A 12,633-nucleotide genomic window follows, 5' to 3' on the forward strand; every position below is an offset into this window, starting at 1 on the left:
GATATATATATGATATATATATACATATATATATATATATATATATATATATATATATATATATATATATATATATATATATATATATATATATATATATATATATATATATATATATATATATATATATATATATATATATATATATATATATATATATATATATATAATATATATATATATATATATATATATATATATATATATATATATATATATATATATATATATATATATATATATATATATATATATATATATATATATATATATATATATATATATATATATATATATATATATATATATATATATATATATATTATATATATGTATATGTATAAGTGTGTGTGAAAATGCTAAAAACTTACCAAATTATTAGAAGCCAACTTGAAGTGAAGTCAACCTTTCTTACTTTCATCTTGGGGAAGGTTTTCATTTGTTCTTCTAAGTTTATGTTTCTTGCCATGCTATTTTCAATAGATCTAACCAACAGTCCACTCACTCTTTCTTGTGCCATCGTGCTTCTCAAATAAGTTTTGATCATTTTGAGCTTTGAAAAGGATCATTCAGCACTTGCGACTGTAACAGGGACCATCAGAAATAAAGTGATTACATTTAGGACTTCATGAAAGCTTGAACACATGACACCTTTTTCACATATCAATAAAGCATAGTTTAGAAACTGTAGTAATATTTTCAAGATGTGATCTGAAATGGTGGCGGAAGGACAACAACTGAGCTGGAAATTCTGTAGAAATATCTTCCTTGTACTGTATATTTTATTTAAACTTATGGCTCCATTATATAGCTCATCATTGGATGCAGTAAGTAAATTCTTGGGAAACAGTATTTTAAAATTTTCAGCAATACGTCTTAGACCTTTAAATCTTTGATTTAGCTGAGTGATCAGTATGTCCAAACCACCATATAACACATTCGTTTTGAAGTGGTACTCTGGATCCGAAAACCTTTCATCTGTACATAATTTATTACCATTCTTATGCATTTGTACTGAAACTCTGGCTCAACACATTTACCTGAGAGCTTCTCAGCTGCTTCTTTTACTTGTGCGTAGCTGTCTCTCATTTCCATTTGAGTCAGCAGAGTTCTTCAGCAAATAAATTGCTTTGTTTAACATCATCTCCTGACTTTGCAATGCCTTAGAAAGTGCATTCATTGTTTCTAGTAATTTTGTTTGCATGACAACCAGGGATATAAACTCAAATTTTTCTACTTTCTTCAGTAGGCCACCTGCAGCATCTCGTTCATTATGACTATCACTAAGAAAACTTATCTTTGAGAACCCTTTTACAACATCTGAATAGAGAAATCTTAAAACAACTACAGTAGTGAGTCATGTCGAGTTGACCATTGAGCTGGACATAATCATTTCAGTGTTACTTTCCCAATAACTTCTGAGACAAGCAATTCTTTCAGCACAGCCCATCGTTTTACACTGCAGCCAAAGAAGTTGTAAAGCTCTTCCTTCAATAGTGTCATAGAAGTTTCTCATTTCAGAAATATTCTGAACAGAATCATTGCGAGCAAGATTCAGATTATGTGAGGCACAATGTACATATACAGCATTGGGTTCTTTTTTAGCTATTCTGGCTTGAACACCTGAATACATCCCGCTCGTTTGCTGCGCCATCATACCCTTAACCGCAACATTTATTCAGGTCTAGACTGTTTTTTTAAAGTAGACTGAAAATGTCGTTTTTCAATCCAGCAGCACTTTGAGTTGATACTTCTTGAAATCCAAGAAATGATTCACGGATCTCAAAGTCACGAGGCAGTCTGTCTGGGTCAGCATTTGCTTTAACATATCGAATTATTATACTCATTTGGTCTACTTTTGGGATGTCCCGTGTTGTATCTATAATGATTGAAAAGAACGGTGCTGCTGTCATGTCTGCAATAATCTCTGTTAAAATGTTATTAGAAATGACATTAATCACCTCATCTTGTATTTGGTGACTAAGATATTTGACTTGACATTTTTTCTTTGCAAGTAGCTGTTTCAAGGATAGGATCATATCTTGCTAATAAATGAATGACAAAAAGAAAATTGCCACTCCCAGGTTTATCAAAGCTTCCTCTGTGTCCCCTGAAAGGCAAGTTGCAAGAGCTAATGTCAATGTAACGTTGATTATTCTCTCTAAAACGTCTCTCCAAAATTTTATTTCTTTTTGTTTTTCATTTTCATTTTGTTCATCTAAAGTTTTATTTAAGTGCCATCTTTGCATTAACAAACAAGCATCAAGATGTGTCCCTGTACATTCATGCTTCTGTATTTTTTGGGTCAGGTGCCTCCAATCTCTTACCCCATTAACCCAAGCAGCATTAAAAGAAGAAGACTGGCGATTGGCAAAAAGCCAGCATGGTTCACAATATGCACTGTCTGTCGATGGTGAATAACATGACCACATCCTTGGCAATGCCATACCGGACTTAAGATTTCTTAAAATAGAAAGCTTCTGAAAAACATCATCCATCTTGATGTTTATCCCTTGGGAACGGCTCTTTGGGTCTACATGATCCTTCTGCTATAATTACTCTTTTCAATGTCAGCAGGATACAGTCCTCGGTCTGAAGTCACTGTGTCATTCTTTTGAGCTTCAGCACTTTCAGCACAAGTTTCTGCATTTGTGTTGGATTCTGTTACAGCTACATTCATATCATCTATGAGACCTACGTCGACTAATTTTTGGTCAGACTCGGAAGACTTGGAACAATATCCTAGCTCCACCCCTTTTCTGCCTACATGTTCAGAATCTGAAGATCTTTGGCCTTTCTTTTTTGGTAAGCGCTTTTCTGCTTTGGGGTAAACATTTCAGTAAAACTGGTAAACGCTTAAAAACGATACACACGACACGGCACACAGTGATAACAACCGATCAACCCCAAGACTTCTTGAGAAGTGAGGTGTGATTCGCAGTATAAGTAAGCACGGCGCAACACAGCACTGAATGCGTATTAAACAAGACACGGCCTCGCCACCTTATCCAGCATACGGTCCGATCTAGATATGACCTGTCCTCCCAAACGGTAGCCGCTGTTATTCTTATTATCATTAACATTGTCATCATGATCATTATTATCATCTTTAAGGTTTTATGATTACTATTAGTATTATTATTATCATCATAACTTTTATTATCTATGCTATAGTACCATCATTATCATTACAACTATTACTAGTATTATCATTATTATTAGTAGTAGTGGTAGTACTACTGTTACTACTACTAATACCAAAAATAACAATAATACTAATAATAGTTTTAATAATGATAATGATGGTACTATAGTATAGATAAGAATAAAAAACTACTACTAATAATATGATCCTCATCATTATCATTTATATTTTCATTATTTCTATTACCTAAACATATTTACAAATATATTACCAAATCAATCTACTAAGACATTATGATGGGGCCAGATGGGGCCCCGGTCACAGTGGCCACTGGTGCATTGCACCTCCTGCAGCTCCAGTAGTTCCGCCACTGCCACCAACAAAGTCTTGGATGGAGGAGATCATGACTCTCTTGAACCCCTTGTCTAAGACAGATGGATCCTGAGTTTTGGCTACAAACTCCGGTACAAAGGAGAATGAGATAGATCCCTACCCTTTCAAATGCCATACAAGAAGCACAAGGGACACATTTATTGCATAATAAAACAGATGAAATAGATTACAAAACATTTTTAATCAAAACAATGGCTTTAAAATACCACTTTTACGCAAGATTCAGGAAATCACCAATCGTTTTGCTATAACAGGCTTGTTTTGCCTGAACTTTTTACAGATCTCATGTTATTAATGCAGTTCATATCCTGACATGCATTTCAGAATTCTCACCCTATTCTGAACAAACCATATCTGCAACCCAACCTCAACTTATATTTTTTGGTTATTTATTGGATGTGTCAGTTGTGATTTATTGGATGTCTGAGTCAAAAAAAATATATTTTCTGGGTTTCTCGACCCGTGTCAGCCGGTGAAATAACCTTTCAGCACTTATTTCAAGGTAAAGCTATTGCTAAATATACCAGAGAAAAGCTAAAAAGCTAAGCCGGAGTTACTACCCCCAGTGCGAGCTCCATGGTATGGAGTCGTGTATGAGAAAGGGTGAGATTGTCACAATCACAGGCCTCCGCCCTGTAAACCTTCCCAATGTCAAAAGTCCTACAGAGTGAGGTGCCGTTACATACCCCCGCACCACTCGCGGACTGTAAACAAGCCGGCGTCACCCTCATTCCACTTTTAGCACGCGTCCGCTATTGTTGTGCTTCTAATCGTGTGCGCTTTTGTTGAATTCTTCAAGCAATGGCATCTTCATTGGATTCTTCACCTAAGTTGAGTACCATCTCTGTGTATTACTTTGGGTGGTTGAGGTGTTTTATTTCCCCCAAGTTAAATAATTAGGAGGATTTATTGCCAGTCTCATCCCCATCGCCCAACGCCATGTGACCTTATGTCGGCTCGGGACTAGGTCGGGGCCTATTCCCCGTCCTTTTTTCCTATTGTACCCTTTTGTTTATTATATATATATATATTCAATTGGGTTTTATATTTTTATCACCCTTCTCTGGGGGAAGTCTCTATTATTGTCGTTTAGGCTTCGAGTTTTCCCTCTCGGGCCTATCCGCCTTTATCCCTTGTTATACGCGTTATAATTTGGGCATTTGCTTCCTCCAGGGTTGGGATGTTTTGTTTGAGATGGTACGTTTATGCTTATTTTGCTTATTTTATGCCAAGCGCACGGATGTCTTTGATATTTACAGATATTAACTGAGAAATTTTATCTGGGAGGTCGGCCATTTTCCCTCCGCGTTCATATCGCGTGGGGCTTGGTCTTCCTTTCTACATGTGCTTATGATTATTTAGATCATTTTTATTTTGCCTAGGCTAAGTTAACTGTAAGTTGGTGGAGTAGATACTTCTCCTGGGTTTCCTTCCCCAGCCTCCAGCTGGGTAAGGCTAGCCTAGGCTATGGCTTGGCAGTCTCCTACTGGCTAGGAGAGAGCTCTGTGTGTAGGGGGATTCATGTTGGATTCCCTTTATGTGGCGTTGGTTGGTGAGTTGGGCTGACGCTTTTCCCTCTCCCTATTTCGGCCTTTCCGTTTAGTCTTTACAGTACTAAAATAGTTAAGCTGGAATAACGAGGGTCCCTCGTGTTGCCTGCTCCTTCCGAGCCACATCTTCGGGTTATTCTCCACTTCATGTTTTACCCCTCCTAACACATCCTCTCGCCTATCGCCTTTCCCCCTCCACCCTCTCCCACCCTTGGTTAGCTTTCATTTATATGTTATCTTACCAAGGCCGAGATTTATCCTTTCCTTTCACCATAGCCTATATCCCCTTCCTCTGCATTGATTGGCTGTTCTCTCGTCACCTGACCTTATCAGGTCATTCCCTTCGAGACCACAGTAGGGGACCGGGGGTGCTCCCACACCCCTGTTTCCCATCCCTTTCTTTGCTTTGTCCTTGAGTGTTCCCTGTCTTCCTCTCTCTCAGTATCGTTCGTACATTTTCGTCCGATCATAGGGAGGGAGTAGGTTCTCATGGCGCCCGGGGTGTGCCTACCCACTCCCTGGTCGCTACCAGAGTCCCACACTCATAACCTATATTATCCCCTCCCCTTCTTGTGTCAGTACGCGCCTTTTCCCATCCGAGATAGTTCTTCGAACACACCTCGGGTGGGGAGATTGTGTTCTAGTTGCCAGTTGGAGTCTCCCACCTGACTGTCTTCTGTCGTTCACACGGTATGACACTTATATTTGTCCTCTTCAAGTACACCTATTCCCAGTATCATCTCTCCACCAGCTATTTATCTTGGTGTTTTTCTCTGCTAAGTGGCCGGATGTCCTTGTCTCCCCCACTCCGGTGGGGATGGTGTTTGGTCGGACGGTGTTCACTACACCTTCGCCGTCACCGTTTTGAAGTACAGGACTCCCTCCGGCCCCAAGTGGAAAAGTACACCTTATAGTTAATCTTTCCCTAGTCGCAGATGTTTTTTGGTTCATTTCACATATACATATATTTTATATTGTTTCTTACTTATTGATACCTACCCTTGGCTCCGGATTAACTCCGGCGACCCCATTGGGTGTTATTACATATTCCAGTAGGCCCGTTAACTCTCGGTTTACTCCAGCGGGACCTATCCGGATATGGTTTTATATATATATATATATATATATATATATATATATATATATATATATATATATATATATATATATATATGTGTTCATTTATTATTATTTAATATTGTAATTAACTATCCTTTTGGGACCTTTCCCATCGCTCCAGATTAACTCCGGCGGTCCCTCTAGGTAGTTAATCATGTTGTTCCAGTAGCCCCTTTTTTCCCCGGTTAACTCCGGCGGGACCTACTTGGATAACTACTATTCTAAGACACTACTCCGGCAATCTTATTAGCATACTCATTTATCGTTCAACTTACAGATGGTGCGTTGTCAGGAGCAGGGGTGCACCGCTGTGCTGAACCAGGCCAGCAGGCATGAAGTCTGCAGGTCCCACTCCGGCTGCGCAGTCCATGTGGGGGACCTGACTGTTTGGCACCCAGACGGTTGTGAAGTGTGCTACGCTCTATACGAGCAGGTTCTAGATGAGTCGGTAAGAAAATCTTCCACTCCCGATTCACGGTTAACCTCAGTTTTGTCTTTGATGGATAATTGCAACATATTCTCCTTTTAGGAGGCTCAGTCACCTGTCTTTCTTTCCCCCTTTCAGATTGACCGCAGCTCCGGGACTCGCCTTTATCGACCCTTAAGTCCTGGGTCGGCGGCTTCGGGAGGAACGTCGGGGCAGGGAAACCCTACATCCTCTGCAAGGAAGTCTGCAATGTTCTCTTCCACGGCGCCTGGATCTCGGCTTCGGTTGCGGATGAGATAGCCGCCCCCTTAATCGCCGGGATCCGGGAGATGGCGCAGCCCTCCCAAGAAGAAGTCGCTGCATGCGGTATTGTTGCGGAAGACGTTGTGGCCCTCAACCTCAATCTGGAACCCATGAATGTGGACTTGGAACAGCCAGGTAAGGGGGTAGGTGAGGCAGGTGATCTTCTATTCAGTTCTCCCTCTTCTACTGCTTCTTCCTTCAGAGGATTTGTGAAATCCTCTTGCCTTATGGACGGTGCAAGGTCTACCGTCCCTAAGGTTAAATCTGTTAAGAAAAAGACCTTGAAATCCCAGAAAGTCCGCTCCGAGGTTCCCCTCGAAGGCGCCACGGCCCCCTAGCCCCGTGCCGTCTAACGAGCAAGGCCTCTACTTCTGGGAAGGGAGCACGGTCAAAGCACAGTAAGGAGACTCCCCCCCTCCTTCCTTTGACGCGGAAGCGTTTGCTGAGCTTCTTATGAAGCAGTTTGACAAGAGGGTTGACGACAAGCTGTCGCAATTCTCGAATCAGCTGTCTTCTTCGAACGCTTCGATGCTCTCCTTATCAGAGGAGGTGAAGTCACAGAGGACTTTGATCTCCGGGTTTATGAGTGGCGGAGCGGCCAACAAACCCTTCTCCGTCCCAGATACTTCCAACCTGCCCCCTTTCGATAAAGGGAACCCCTGGCGCTTGACCCTCTTTGCTCCCCAGCATGAGGGTACCCTCACTATTGAGGGCTTAGGCACTCGCAGGTTGGAGGAACTGGAATTCTTCCCTCCCAACCTGAAATCTGCTTACGCAGGTTATGCCAGGCTTACGGAGGAGGCTTGGATCCGGTCCGATAAGGTCCCAAAGGAGACGGTCATCTTCCCGAGGGACCAGGCCCAATCAGCCCTACTACGGACCTTGTCGGAGTGGCAGGCGGAGAATACAAAGCTCACCCCCGGCAAAGGTGCATTTACCATGTTCTCTCTGGGAAGCCCTCCCCACTCCATGCACCTCTAAAGTCGCCTCCCTCACCAACCAAGCTTGCGTGGAGGGCAAACCAGTTCCTCATCTCCGGGAGATAGATCCCACATCGCTAGTCTTACCCGGAGATTCCCAGTATTGGGCGGCAACCCCTGATACCTTTACAGTTACCCGGCTGGACCCTGACTGCGCCTCTAACCTCTTTAGTGAGCAACTCCCCAGAATCCCAGAGTCGCTCCTGAAGGCCGAAGCAGACGCTAAGGACAGACTTAGTAGGTCCTTGAACTCGTTGACTTTGGCAGAGGCGACGTCAGTGGTATACTGCGAGATCCTCTTTTCCAGGTGTTGACGAAATCTCTCCTGGGAAGTTTCCAACAGGACCTCTATGATTTCGTAAAGGCCCGATTGAACTGCCGGAAGCACATCTTTTGGCAGCTTCCATCCGTCATGAGCCTAACAGACTCATAAAAGCTCCATCTGGGAGCTAACCTGTTCCCTCAGGAAGAGGTTGACGCAGTCCTAGCAGAGGCAACTAGGGCCAACCAGAGTCTCCGCTCCCGTTGGGGTTTGTCCTCCAAGAGGAAGCAATCGGAGCCCGCCGGAACTCACCCTAAACAGGGGAAGAAGTTCAAGAAATTCAAGCGGCTCCCGACTCAGACTGTACTGCAGGCTGTCCAGGTCCCCGGCCCTGGACATCCCTCAACTTCCCTACCTCAACCTCAACCCCAGTATGTGCTGGTTCAACCAGCCCATCAACCTCACGCTGCCCCTTCTTACGTATCCTCCCCAGCTTATAATGCCTCTTATGAAAGCCAGGGAGCATTTCGGTCAATCCAAAATGCAAAAGGAACGAGAGCTAGAGGGTACTTCAGAGGTAGAGGTTCATCCCGCTCCTCCTCCAAAGGAAGAGGAGGCAGAGGATCTAGAGGAGGCAGGCCCTCTCCCGCACAGTGAGATATCTCAGGTAGGCGGGAGGTTGTACCATTTTCGGGACCAGTGGAGCTTCAGTCCCTGGGCCCAGAGCATAGTCTCCAAAGGATTGGGGTGGAGTTGGAGCAGAAGTCCTCCCCCCCCCGATCAGGTTCCATCAATCACCCTCCAAGGCTCTGAAGGACTTTGTGAAAGATCTGTTAATAAAGAGGGCAATAAAGAAAGCGAGGCATCTGAAATTTCAGGGCAGACTATTCATACAATCTCGCAGGTTCGGACCCTACTTCCCCGTGGAGCCGTAACCACCTCTATAGATCTTTCAGACGCCTATTATCACATCTCGATTGCGAGAAGGTTCTCTCCTTATCTGGGGTTCAGACTAGGAAATCAAGCATACTCATTCAGGGTCATGCCATTCGGTCTCAATATAGCTCCCAGAATCTTCACCAAACTGGCGGATACGGTAGTTCAACAACTCCGGTCTCAAGGGATCATGCTAGCCGCATACCTAGACGATTGGATCGTTTGGGCGTCCAACGTCGATGAATGCCGGAGAGCGACAGCCATAGTAATCGGTTTTCTAGAATCACTGGGCTTTCAGATAAACAGGGAGAAATCCCGCCTAGTGCCGGAGAGTCGCTTTCAGTGGTTAGGAATCCAGTGGGACCTGGGTACACACAGACTATCCCTTCCGCCGGCCAAACGGAGAGAAATAGCGAAAGCAACCAGACAATTTCTCAAGAACAAGAAAGCTTCCCGTCGTACCCAAGAAAGAGTCTTAGGTTCTCTTCAGTTTGCTTCAGTGACGGATCTTCTTTTGAAATCCAAACTGAAAGATGTAAACAGGGTATGGCGGAGCCGAGCCAATTTCAGGTTCAGAGACAAAGTATCTCTGATTCCACCGATTCTGAAGAAGAGACTCCGGCCTTGGACGTCCGTCAAGAGTTTATCGAAGTCAGTGCCCCTTCAGTTCCCTCCGCCATCCCTAGTGATTCACACCGACGCTTCCCTAAGCGGGTGGGGAGGATACTCCCAACACAAGAAGGTGCAAGGGACTTGGTCTACCATGTTCCGCCAGTTTCATATCAATGTTCTGGAAGCCATGGCAGTCTTTCTAACCCTGAAGAAACTGTGCCCGAACAATCGGATTCATATAAGATTGGTTCTCGACAGCGCAGTAGTAGTGCACTGTTTGAACAGAGGAGGTTCCAAGTCGAGTCGGATCAACCAAGTTATGATAGCAATATTCTCTCTAGCAAACAAACACCAGTGGCATCTGTCTGCTACCCACCTTGCAGGGGTCCGGAATGTCATTGCAGATTCCCTATCCAGGACAACTCCGCTGGAGTCGGAATGGTCCCTGGACAAAACTTCCTTCAGGTGGATTTGCAACCAAGTTCCGGGTCTCCAAGTAGACCTCTGCAACAGAATGCAACCACAAACTACCTTGCTATGTGGCTCCCAACCTGGACCCTCTAGCTCACTCCACAGATGCAATGTCCATAGATTGGAACAAGTGGAAAAGAATCTACCTCTTCCCCCCAGTAAACCTGTTATTGAAAGTCCTTCACAAACTCAGGACATTCAAGGGCCAAGTAGCCTTAGTAGCTCCAAATTGGCCGAAGAGCAACTGGTTTCCACTTCTTCTAGAGCTGAAGCTTCGGTGTTTGAAAATTCCCAACCCGAAACTGACGCAAATAGTACAAACTCAGACTGTGTCAGCTTCCTCAAGAATTCAGAATGCCCTAGCTTTGTGGATTTCATGAAGTTTGCTGCTCAAAGGGATGCTAATATCGATCCTATTAACACTTTGTTCCTAGAATCAGATAAAAGGGATTCCACTCTTAGGCAATACGACTCAGCAGTTAAGAAATTGGCACTCTTTTTAAAAGAATCTGAAGCTACAGTAATGACCACTAACTTAGCCATTTCATTTTTTAGGTCATTGTTTGAAAAAGGTCTGGCCCCTAGTACTATTACTACAGCAAAATCAGCCTTGAAAAAGATATTTTTGCACGGGTTTAAGATTAACTTAACAGACTCTTATTTTTCGTCTATCCCTAAAGCCTGTGCTCGTTTGAGACCAGTAACCCGCCCACAGTCGGTTTCCTGGTTCTTAAATGATGTCCTTAAGTTAGCTTCAGAAATAGATAATCATAATTGTTCTTTCACTAACTTATTAAGGAAGACCTTATTTTTTATTAGCTTAGCTTCAGGTGCTCGAATTTCTGAACTGGCTGCCTTGTCTAGAGAACCCAATCATCTTGATTTCCTTCCATCAGGTGAAGTGTTACTAGCTCCTCACCCTAAGTTCCTAGCTAAAAATGAAGATCCTCAAGATAGGTGGTCCCCCTGGAAGATCATCCCCTCCCACAGGACCTGTCTTTATGCCCAGTCTTTACCCTGAAAGCCTTCTTAGACAGGACCTCACACATAACTTCCGGGCCTTTATTTGTAAGGGAAGGGGAGGAACCATTTCTTTGAAAGCCATTAGACAACAGATCCTATATTTCATTAAACATGCAAACCCAGATTCAGTCCCAAAAGTGCATGACATCAGGGCAGTGGCCACCTCCACTAACTATTTTCATTATATGAATTTTGAGGATCTGTCAAAATACACAGGGTGGAAATCCCCTGTAGTTTTTGAACGCCACTACCTGAAATCACTAGAAGCTCTCAAATTCTCTACAGTGGCGGCAGGGAACATAGTTCCCGCCCCAAGTTTGATTCTTTCTGTACTCAGTCACTCTCCTCCCTCCTACCTGCCTCATTTATTCCCCTTTGGTCATCTCCAGGTCAGGCATGCTTCACAGCCTTCTGACCATGACATGAATTTATCTTGCTCATTGTTTACTTTATATACATGTATTGTTTTGTGGAACACAGTTTCCTTACACTAGTTTTAAGTATATGTTTAGTACTTAAGTTTGTAATTTTAAGTACTCTTATCCAATTAGGATTATGTATTCATGTATAATTATGTTATTTAAAACTAAGTATATTATGATGTCATCATTATGTCTTAATGCCATTCTTACTACTAGGATATTAAAACTCTTGCAGATATTTAGTTTTATTACTTTCCTTTACAAGTCTACTTTTGTTTCAGAATGGTATTTTGATTTCTCTGTTATTATTTCACCGGCTGACACAGGTGAGAAACCCAGAAAAAGGATTTTGACAGAGGAAAAATCTATTTCTGGGAGAGACCTGTGTCACCCGGTGACCCCCATGTTTCCTTTTTCCCCTGGTAAAATACCATTCCAGTGTGGGGTGCTAATGTGGAATGTGGGTGACGCTGGCTTGTTTACAGTCCGCTGAGTGGTGTGGGGTATGTAACGGCACCTCACTCTGTAGGACTTTTGACATTGGGAAGGTTTACAGGGCGGAGGCCTGTGATTGTGACAATCTCACCCTTTCTCATACACGACTCCATACCATGGAGCTCGCACCGGGGGTAGTAACTCCGGCTTAGCTTTTTAGCTTTTCTCTGGTATATTTAGCAATAGCTTTACCTTGAAATAAGTGCTGAAAGGTTATTTCACTGGGTGACACAGGTCTCTCCCCAGAAATAGATTTTTCCTCTGTCAAAATCCTTTTATTTTATACTTTCATGTTTTTGCAAGTAAAGTATGTATAATCATTTTTTCTTGTGGATTAAAAGTTCTAACTTCAGTGTACTACAACAGTTACATAATGTAATGCACTTGCTGTATATTGTTAAATTTATGGTTTCAAAGTAATTTTTTAAAGGTGCCATAAGGGTCATCAGACCATTGAGATTGGACCCAATACTGAAGGCAGGAATTGCAAATGTT

Source organism: Macrobrachium rosenbergii, chromosome 12 (genome assembly GCF_040412425.1).
Source record: "Macrobrachium rosenbergii isolate ZJJX-2024 chromosome 12, ASM4041242v1, whole genome shotgun sequence".
In the NCBI taxonomy this organism is placed as follows: domain Eukaryota; kingdom Metazoa; phylum Arthropoda; class Malacostraca; order Decapoda; family Palaemonidae; genus Macrobrachium; species Macrobrachium rosenbergii.